The following is an 8,988-nucleotide window of genomic DNA, read 5'->3' as shown; positions in this document are numbered from 1 at the left end:
TCTGATAGGGAGATCAGAGCGACTTGATGGTGTCGCTCCGGACTGGTCGCTCCGGTAAGGTGCTCGCCCAATGATCACTTTAAACACTTCTTTTGAACTCCAATTGCACCCAAATGTCTCCAAGAACTCCATGTGGTACTCCAATACCTGATAAGGACTCATGTATGCAAAATGCAACCTAAACATGGCTAAATCCTAATCTATATGATCAAAATGCACATGGATGAATGGATAAAACAATAGAAATATGCAAAATATCAGGAGTAAAGGAAAAGCCCGGATCCAAGAAATAAGAAAAGAAAAACGTGGAGATATGAGAAGATGAAAGATGTAAGAAAACAAACCAGCCAAAGTGGCTCTGATACCACTTGATGCGTCCTGAATTGAAGGATCACTTTAGCTGGGTGGATATGATCCGAGAAGGCAAATGACACTTCTGGAACTGAAATGGATTGAAAGGATCGTCAAGAGATGCGGAATGGCTCTTGATATACCCACGATCTAAGGCTAACCACCTAAGAAATAATGAATGTGTTGGCTAACCACCAAACAACACACAAAGATGAATTGGCTGACCACCAAATCAACAAGCCGTTCACACCAATGAACTAGCTAAAGAACTCTCTCTCTCACTCAAAGAAGAAACGAAAATAAACTCAAAAACATAGACTGATTTTATTCATAGAATGAGACTACATATTTATAGTGTTTGTAGTCAAAGACTAATAAAGAAAATACACGGAAAATAATGCATAGAAAATACAAATTTGACAAGATCTGAATTAATGAGTCAAAGGCTGAGTCTTCCATGCAGATTAATCAAAGATGACCCTTCAGATAATGTCCAGGTTCAACCGAACCAGATGGATGCACGAGGTAAAGATAAAGACGCTTGCGGGACTGTCCAGATGGTCCGCCGGATAAGAATGCATGTCCGTCTTCGGCTTCTTCACGACCCAAGCTAAGTCTGGCTCAACCGTGGGTCTTAGAATGTCGAGTTGGTCGGGGAAGACGGGCTGTGGTTCTGTCGATTCAGTCATCTGGACGAGGTTCCAGCCAAAGCTCCAATCAAAACGCACGCGGGATGGCTCGGTCAGTCTGATCGGTACAGTTGGTTGAACGAACCTCGGTCAAATTGTTCAGAACGTCCTGATCTCCATGCTGGTTGGCTCTAATGGACTGATCCACGAACCGGGGCACATCAATATATATAATTAACTCCGGCCCTGGTGACGTTAGGTTCCTCCTTCACTATCGGCAATATCCTATCTCCCTACCAGAAAGGCCAAAAGAATGAACTTTCAACCGACCGCGGCCCACAATCCTTCGGGTCACCGCGCGACGGCCCACAGTCCTTCGGGTCACTGCCACATTACACCGTCGTGTAATCACTCAGCCATAGGCCATAACCCCGTCTATCTGAGTCTTCCCGATCCAGCGAATAAGGGGTTTCCTTAAATCCGCCGGGTACGAGGTCTGAAGGAACACTAACTCACCCCAATATGCCTTGCATTGTGGGTTACACAAATGATGTCGGCCAATATATGACTAATACTAAACCCGGTAAAATAACACAAGGTTCATAGTAATAGTCACCACACAATCAACACATTCCACCTCAAACACGCCTAGCATTGTGGGTTACACAAATGCTATATGGCCAATATATGATTAATACTAAACCCGGTAAAAATAACACAAGGTTCCTAGTATTAATCGTAAATTAAGACAATCAATCATATTCCAGAATCTAGCATAAAGACTAATTCCAGAATACCTAACTATCCACAACTTAGCGATATCATCTAAGCATTCCGCATTCGCTAACCAACCAATCAACTTAACCATTAGCATGCTACTACGATTCTTAAGTAATAACAAGCATGCTATTAACATAACCTCAATTATTAACCAATCAAACCGTTACTCAGTTATACCCGGCCTCCTGCCATGATCCAACTTCCAAGTAACGGGATCCTGCATGAAAACAACTCAACAATCAATTGATTATAACTCACAGTTTTTGGTTGACCGTGGCCTTGACCCCAAACCCGACTTCTACGATCCGAACCCTTTCTCGACCTTCTCAAGTAGACCCACGTCCAGACTGGTCTTGAACTGGTCTCCACTGGATCTTATCTCTCTTAACTTGAACAGAACCATCTCCCGGTTCTGACTCAAAATCGGCAGAGTAATTGTTCTCGAAAACTGCCTAAATCTCTCGAAAACTATCAAAACTCGATCTTTCTTTCTTTGCTTTCTCTCTCATGTTTTGAACTGACTTTGATGTGTTCTGGATGTGTTGAAATGAGAGGGGGTCGTGGGCTATTTATAGACATAAGCTGCCAATTAGATTCAAGCCGTGTGGCAGCCCATGTGTCGCTTCGCATGGCTCCGGACGCATGCGCGGCGACACCTCGTACTCCACATGGCTGGCTGCATTTCTCAGTCTCATGCAGGATGACACCACGCCATCTACCTGTCTGGATGCATGGCCTGGCTCCATGCAAGGAGACAGCACGTCCTCCACATGTCTGGCCGCATGGCTTGGTCGCATGCATCGCGACACCTCGTGCTTGGTCGATCCACCTCGTGCTCCACATGTCTACTTGCATGTACATGTTTCATGTACTGCAGCACCTCATGCTTCCCTTGACACACACACTGCCAGGAGCTTGCCACCACGTTCTGAACACACACACATCAAGCCACCTCGTGCTTCTCGATCCATTCGTCTGATTTCGACCTTTCCACTGAATTTTTGTCCCGCGATCAGTCTCAAATATTTTTCTCCCCCGTTATGATGCACTGAATATTTTTAATAAACTCTACTTGGACTCTGATCTTGAGGGAAAATATTTCCCGAGCGTCCGGCTTTCCAAAAAAAATTCATAATACCGAAATTAGGGTTTTTCACCCAATTTCGGGTCTTCCCGTTGTGCTTCCAAAACTGTCATGCTTCAAACGTCATTTGGATCAATCTAATACATTGTCTAACCATTGTCCAGTGGCATACTTGACTCATGGTTCAGACAAGAACGATTCGATCTTCCGCGACTCGACCACCCAAAAGATACTCGACCAATTTTTTTAATGGGTTTCTACACCACCCGTACCATACTAATCAAGGACATAGAGGAAATGACACCATGAACCGCAAGCAGCACATGCACCACACAACCTCCGACAAGGCGAGCTGCGGTGTAAAGCGTAACCAGAACCCGGGATTTCAGTACCTGCAAAAAAGAAGGAAAGAGAGTATCCTGCCAAGACGATCAACGGCAGTCCGAGCACTGGGATGGCGACTCTCTAATCAAAGCTCCGCATCGACAAGAGACTCCAAAAGACTCGAACAGAGACCCCTGCCAACGCCATGACCTGAAGCTAGAGAACCTAGCTCGGTCCTCTTTGCGCTACTAAAACTACACCTTGCTGGGGGAGCAAAGAGTAATCAAATAGCAGTACCAAAATGTTCAGTAGCCATTCGCGAGATGGAGTGAACAACAGCCGGACCAGAAGTTGTGGGACCAGCAAGAAAAGAGCATCAACAGAGGCCAAACCGTCATATCCATAGACGATAGGACAAGCTCAAACCCTCTAAAGATGCACGCGCAGAACCACAGAGAGACCGTGACCAAACGACCACCAAGACTCCTTGTGAACGCGCCGACGATGAACCACCGTTGTCTCCACTGAGCAGAAGTACAGTCTGGAACCAAGGCGAGACACCAAGCCTTAATTCAAGAAAGTCAAACACACACAACTGCACAAAAAGCTTCGAAGAAGAAAAACAATGAAGAACAAGGGGAGAGAGAGCAGGAGAACCACCACCACGCGTCATCACCGCCACGGCAGATTTCAGATCTGCAAAAGGAAAAAAGAGATCCGTCACTTCCGCACGCTAAAACGCCGACTTCACACCTCGAAGACCTCGCCGCCTCGTCGTTGCTCCAGAGATTCACCACCTACCACCAGATCTAGTTACCCTCGAGGTCGATTTAGGTCTCCGGCTAGCAACATTTCCCAAAAACTCAAACATAGCGACGGCGAAAGAGAGATTCAAGGAAGAGAAGGAAAAGGAAGATAGAGGAGAGGAGAGAAGGGGCTGCCGGCGCGGCGTCTAAATGCCACCAGCCAGAGGCAATCGACAAAATTTCTTTTCTGTGGCTAGAGAGGAAGATAAGGTAGAGAGAAGCCGATATGTTTCGAGTAGTGGTTAATTTTTGTTAGAGTTTGATAGTTTATGTAGTTTGTTTAAAATAAAATATTAATTTAAAATAAAAATAGCATGATAACAAAGTTCAGAAAAGAAATGATACGAAGAGAATTTGTTGAGGTTGGAATTAAAAGGGGAAATTGGCACAAATACCATAATCATATTACCATTTTTTATACTCGTAGGGTTAACTAATCAAGACTTAGAGTTTAAAGTCGAGAGGTGGAGTGAAGTATGATTTTTGGAATGTGAAATTTAAGACTATAATAAATATATAAATAATATTCAAAAAATATAATTTTTTTTTTAAAAATAGTTTCAAACATAATTTTTTTTTTAAAACAAAATTTCAAAAAAATAAAATTACAAAAAGTTCGAATTTAAAAAGTATAATTTGAAAACATTTATTTTTATTTATTATTTTATTTATTTAAATAATTATATATTATATATATATAGAGAATAAAGATATAAGAGTCTTTACCTTTAATTTTAATGAAAAAGATATTTTTTAAAATGTCTAATAAAGATAAATAATGGTACTTGTAAACATAAAAATTTTCTGGTATAGCTGACGGAAAAAAAAAAAGACGAACGCAATACAATTTTGGGCCCAAAATAGTGGCCGTTACAATAACAACAAAAGTCTACAATTTAGCCCAATATTAATTTCTTCATTGACACATGGCTACACAGAAAGCCCTAATCCACGACAAGCCATCACTATATAACAATTACACACGCTAACAATTCGTCAAACAGTTGTTCAGCCGATTTTCTAGATTTCTCTTTGTTTTGATTGATCTCAGTTCGCTTTCTGGTTGATCGCTAATTCGATTTTAGTTTTTGAATGGCTTCATCAGATAGTCGATGTGGATATGTCCGTTCCCATATGATTCGTTCCCTTGAAGCAATATTAATCTGCTCTCGTTATTCTATATTTCTCCGTGATCAATTCACAGCATCATACTGTTAGTTCTAGTTTGATGCCGATTCGGAATCATGACTTGGGCGACTACATATCTTGTTTATTTTTCTCCGTTTTGTTTATGGGTAAGAACAGTGATGAGTCAATTTACAGACCTGTAATGATAGCGGTAATGATCGCTTTTCATTATGAACATCTAAGGGACTGAGTTCTTTGTTTTCATTTAGTGGTGGCTTTACATGTTTTAAAGATTCATGCTTTGAATTATATATATGTGAAGCTTTATGTGAATGTATTAGCCTACATTAAATTTATGACGTCGGGGAACAATATTCTCTTTTGTTTTACTCTGTTTTTGTTTTTATTGGATTAAATGAGAAACACTTTGCCAAGTTGTTGAATGCTCAGGAAATTTCTGAGTATAATGATTCACTTAAATAAGAAGATCTGATGTTATTCTTTATAATTTTTCTGATATCAGAATTGTTTTTGATGTGGTTTTTTGTAATATGAAGCCGGTGATGATTGGATATAATGGTTGCTGAAATTTCATTGTTGAAAAACATCTAACATGACTAGGACGGTCTGAGGCAGAAAGTGAGCCCTCTCACGGCATAGATGGTCGAGACCGACAACCGGAGAGGTGAAGCAAATCTCACCGTAAATCGCCTAGAGAAAGAAATGGAAAGAGGAGAGAGAAACAGATCTACGATGTATTACACCTGTGCTATATAACTTAGGCGATGTGAAGGAAAAACGCCATGTTGACTCCTAGAATAGATTTCTAGCCAAGTCTAGACTTCTTGATCCAAACTTCAAGAAGCCGCGGCACAATGGTGAATCTGAGCTTTATTCACAAGACCGAGTTCAAGGTGTAGGTATTCACCAACCATAAAGTATATCTTTGCCCAAAGGGACCAGGTGAGTAGAATTATTAGCGGACTACAATCTAGTTGCCACTTTGGCTACTGAATGACTATGCTCTCCCGTTATTGACAACTGCTTTGGATGCATTGGATCAGGCAAACTTGAGAAGAAGGATGTTGAAGAAGAAGGGATCCATGAGATCAAACCAGCCGGAAGGATGTTGAAGAAGAAGGGATCCATGAGATCAAATCAGCCGGAAGGCACTTAAAAGCTCTAAACAGCCGATGTCAAATAAATCACAAAAGAAGAGAGTGGCATCTGTTAGAGATTTAAAGCTGCAGCATCTACAATTTGGAGTCAAAAAAATATTCCGTTAGGAAGATATGACGTCTTTCTTTGCTTGGAACATACGTGGGTTCAATATGCCACGTAAACACGAGGTATTGCAGAAATAGATTCAGTTTGAAAAGCCAACCTTTGGATGCCTTTTAGAGACGCAAGTTCAGCAGGAAAACTATGCGCATCATCGGCTGGGGATAATCTGGTTTTGCTGGTCTGATCAGGTGATTGTCACTCAGCTCAGTAAAAGTAGTCAGATTATTTCATGTGTTGTTCAGAATCCTGTTACTGGAGAACAATTCATTTTTTCAGCAATCTACGCATCTAACTTCACTGCGGATAGGCAAACTTTATGGGCAGAAATTCGTGCAACCCAAGGGGCTTATAGTCACCTAAACATGCCATGGATCTTGATTGGTGATTACAATGTCACCCTCTCATCTCAGGAGCACTCTCGAGCTGCAGATTATTTACCTGACCAAACAGAAATGAGGCATTTTCTGGATCTAGTTTCGGATTGTGGCTTCTACGATCTATCAGCAACATAGGCACTTTTCACTTGGTGGAACAAGCAGGAGGGGGACCCAATTGGGAAAAAAATGGATTGGGCGTTGGTTAATGGAGATTGGTTGAGGTGTTTTCCTCATTCCCACGCTCATTTTGAAGCAGGCGGTATCTCTGACCATGCGAGGTGTTATGTGCGAATTGCTGAGCGACCCGCTGGAAACAAAAAACCATTCAGGTTTTTCAACTATATCGCAGAACATGATCAGTTTCTCCCAACGGTGCAACGGGTTGGGGATCCAAGTCGTCCTCTGTTCCATTCTCGTACTGTCCTCCAGATGTTTCACACGAAGCTGAAACTTCTGAAGTTTCATCTTCGTGCCTTGAACCGTACCCAGTACGGAGATATCTCTACTAAGACTCGGGAAGCGTATGCAAGTTTATGTGATAAGCACAACGAGGTACTTCTGAATCCTTCTGATGAGTCCTTTAGAGCTGCAGCTGGGGCATTGGATCGATGGAACCACTTAGTAGCAATCGAGGAGAAGTTCTATAAGCAAAAATATTGTGTTAAGTGGTTGGAAGTGGGACATGAATACTTGTTTCTTTCATCAAGAAGTTCAGTCTAGAAATTCCAAGAATGCAATAAAGTCTCTACTCTCTAGTTCCAGTGATGTTCTCACAGATGCATCAGATATTAAGGAGGCTGTGGAACACTTTCAGCGCTTCCTAGAGACTTAGCCAGATGCCCAGTCGGCTTCGTTGGAAGAAATTCAAGCTCTATTGAGGTATTGATACTCAGACAGTAAAGCCAGGGCTCTGGTCTCTCCTATCACAGTCACCGAAATTGTAGAAGCTCTTCGGGCTCTTCCTAATGGCAAGGTCTCAGGACCAATGGTTTCACAAAGGAGTTTTTTGTAGTTGCTTGGCCAGTAGTTGGAGCTGATTTTGTCACAGCAGTACAGTCTTTCTTCCTCTTTGGATTCATGCTTGCTGGGGTTAATGCTACTATCGTCTCTTTCATTCCTAAAACAGAAACAGCTCAAACGATGTGAGATTACTGTCCCATAGCATGCTGCAACCTGCTGTATAAGGTCATCTCAAAGGTCCTAGCTCGCCGTCTAAAGACAATCCTTTCTGATGCTATTGAAGCGAACCAGTCTGCTTTCATTAAGGATCGGCTTCTTCTTGAAAATGTTATCCTTGCATCTGAATTTGTTAATGGGTACCACAAAAGCAACATCTCTAGTAGAAGCACAATCAAGTTTGACATCTCAAAGGCCTTTGATACAGTTAAGTGGTCATTCATAGTACTGGTGTTGGAAGCAATGGGTCTGCCTTAACAGTTCATTCACTGGATTGGTATATGTATTTCCACTGCATCCTTCTCTTTCTCCGTCAATGGTGAGCTTGAGGGTTTCTTCGCCAGTGCAAGAGGCATGGCTGTTCTCTCTTGCCCTATCTCTATGTGATTCTTAATAATGTACTCTCTTAGCTTCTCAATGCGGCTGCTAGTAGAGGTAACTTTTGATATCACCCTTCGTGTACGGAGATACAACTTACACACCTTTGTTTTGCGGATGATCTCCTTGCGTTTACGGATGGGCCAGAAAATTCGCTTGAGGGTGTTTTGAATGTGATGGATGGATTTGGCCAAATGTCTGGACTTTTTATCAATAATGCTAAGTCTTCTATCTATGAGGATGGTAAGGGCACATTACTTATTCAAGGGTCTGCAGCAGAAGTGGGGATGGAAGTTGGAGTCTTGCCGATTCGGTATCTTGGTCTACCGCTTACCAACCAAGCTCTCACTAAGGTGGATTACGAACCATTGCTTGACAAAATTCGCAAGACCTTGCTGGGTTGGACGAATAAGACACTTATGCTGGCCGTCTGCAGCTGCTTCAGTCAGTCATTCTTAGTATGGTTAATTTTTGGTCCTCTACTTTCATTTTGCCTATGGAATGTTTGGATGTAATAGCTTGATTGTGCAATGCTTTCTTGTGGTCTAGATCGCCGAACAATAGCCATAAAGTTAAGGTATCATGGGATGGTATGTGCTATCCCAAAGAAGAATGAGGCTTAGGCTTTCGAAGATTTAAGGATACAAATAGGGTTTTTGGGCGTCATTTGA

At 42.0% G+C, this 8,988-nt stretch overlaps 1 long non-coding RNA gene and 3 other non-coding genes across 4 annotated transcripts; all 4 read left to right on the top strand.

Annotated features, from left to right (window-relative positions):
- The first annotated feature begins 637 nt into the window (after positions 1-637).
- LOC125583947 lies at positions 638-8,988 on the top strand. The gene is made up of 2 exons (XR_007320956.1): positions 638-6,065; positions 6,167-8,988. It is a non-coding gene; the product is annotated as an uncharacterized LOC125583947 (long non-coding RNA).
- LOC125584988 lies at positions 5,272-5,358 on the top strand. Its single transcript, XR_007321880.1, has one exon. It is a non-coding gene; the product is annotated as a small nucleolar RNA SNORD25 (small nucleolar RNA).
- LOC125584977 lies at positions 5,374-5,479 on the top strand. The gene has a single exon (XR_007321870.1). It is a non-coding gene; the product is annotated as a small nucleolar RNA snoR136 (small nucleolar RNA).
- LOC125584928 lies at positions 5,525-5,598 on the top strand. The gene has a single exon (XR_007321826.1). It is a non-coding gene; the product is annotated as a small nucleolar RNA snoR64a (small nucleolar RNA).

This window comes from Brassica napus, chromosome C3, assembly GCF_020379485.1.
Source record: "Brassica napus cultivar Da-Ae chromosome C3, Da-Ae, whole genome shotgun sequence".
In the NCBI taxonomy this organism is placed as follows: Eukaryota; Viridiplantae; Streptophyta; class Magnoliopsida; order Brassicales; family Brassicaceae; genus Brassica; species Brassica napus.
This window is presented reverse-complemented; position numbering and strand designations above follow the sequence as displayed.